The sequence below is a fragment of the Limulus polyphemus genome, unplaced genomic scaffold (assembly GCF_000517525.1).
Source record: "Limulus polyphemus unplaced genomic scaffold, Limulus_polyphemus-2.1.2 Scaffold6716, whole genome shotgun sequence".
Classification (NCBI taxonomy): Eukaryota; Metazoa; Arthropoda; class Merostomata; order Xiphosura; family Limulidae; genus Limulus; species Limulus polyphemus.
Genome location: NW_013672326.1, coordinates 38,843 through 40,746, shown reverse-complemented (window position 1 = coordinate 40,746; position 1,904 = coordinate 38,843).

Sequence of the window (1,904 nt, the reverse complement as noted above, 5' to 3'; positions counted from 1 at the left end):
TGCCATAAGCCTTCTCAAGATGAAAGCCCCTAAGATACCAAACCTCTATGGGGTGCCATAAGCCTTCTCAAGATGTAAGCCCCCCTAAGATACCAAACCTCTATGTGGTGCCATAAGCCTTTTCAAGATGTAAGCCCCTAAGATACCAAACCTCTATGTGGTGCCATAAGCTTTCTCAAAGGTAATAATAATAATAAAAAGACAGAGACAAGATGCTTCCTCTTGGAGTAGGCTTCTAAGATTGACGTTTGAAGCCAAATCAGTGGTCCATGGTGAGTTTCTGTATGTAGAAACCACACTGCCTGGTTGAAGAGATTTTTTTTATTCAAAAAAGCAAACACTACGATAGGTAACTATCATCTCCAAAATCTTCCAGAGATAGCTATTTACAGCAATAAGTCTATAACTAGAGAGGGTCCTGGGATCCCTTCTAGGCTTAAACTCATGGATCTGGAATATCCTCCTATCTAATCATGTTAATAAATCCAGAAGAAAATCAAGAGAGACAGGAGAGAGATGACCAGCATTTCATTATGAAAGTTATCTAGCACAGCTGATGTCCTGCAAAACCAATTAAGATCAATTTTGATGGTACACCAGAGTATATGGTCGATTATAGTCACAGAGACAATAAAGTCTACCAGGGTTAAAAATGGAGATCGCCAAGGTGCTCATGATCGAAATACTCTTCTGGAGAAGAGGTATAGAGAGCATAGTATTATGGTATGGGAAACACAGATAGCAATGACCTTCAAAGATATAGTATTGGATATAGTCCTGATCAAAATCCATTCTGGCGATAATTAAAAAAAAACGTTGTTTGATGGTACCATCAATGAAAACACGATAAAAAGCCTTCAGTGATGTATTGAGTGATATAGTCATGTAGGATGCATTCTAGTCATCCAACAGTGTTACACATCCATGATCTGATCCATCACACAACCTGTCTTCACTGTTGAATGAAAACTTGCTTTCGAATAGAGAACTTTCCTTATTCAGGTATAAGTATACTGATCACGTGTTTCAAAGAACATGGCCTAAATTCTGAAATTGCATTGTAGTTGTGTGTGCGATGTGGGTAAGTGATGGGAAACAAAGAGAAATAGTACTTCTGAAATAAGAAAGGCTCACAAGAATACGTGTTTTTGTAAAAGTAATATCCAGAACAATTAAGAGACTTATCAAAAAAATTAGTTAATGATTCCAGAACTGGAAGTATTGAATATTAATAAAAACTAAAGAAGTAAAGTCGCATTAAGATAAATATGTAAATGAGAAAAGAAAGATAATACATATATAACCACGCTATTGAAAGAATGTTCAGGACGGTTAAAGAGTTAGGCAGCAGGAAGTTATTTTTCAGTCTCGACAGAGTATTTGTGGTTGTTAAACAATTATTTAAGTGTATTCTGAGTTTATCCAATGTACTGATGGTTGCGTTTTATGTGCTTTACAAGATATATGCTGTTTTTAATTTGATAAGCGACTGATTTTGTTACGCTGTAATGTTTTTATCACGTTGGTCAGAGAAAGTACTGGATTTTATAAACTTACAAGCCTAGCATCGTACTTTATCACATTATGATATTTGGAAAGAAACAATAGGAATTTCTAAGAAGATTTGCTTTTGAAATTCACTGAACTGCAGAAGGTGAATATGTATTTTAAGGATTCGTGAAACATTTTTGAGCTACAAATAACATGTGTTAATTAGAGGAAATCTGTTACTCTGCTTGGGGTTCGACCAGTAAACATTTTATTGATGTCCAATGGACATATAAAGTCACACATGTCTATGGTCTCTAGTAAAGGTCAGTATAGTATATTACACAGTAAACATTTTATTGATGTCCAATGGACATATAAAGTCACAACTATTCTCGTGTAAGAACTGGAGCAAT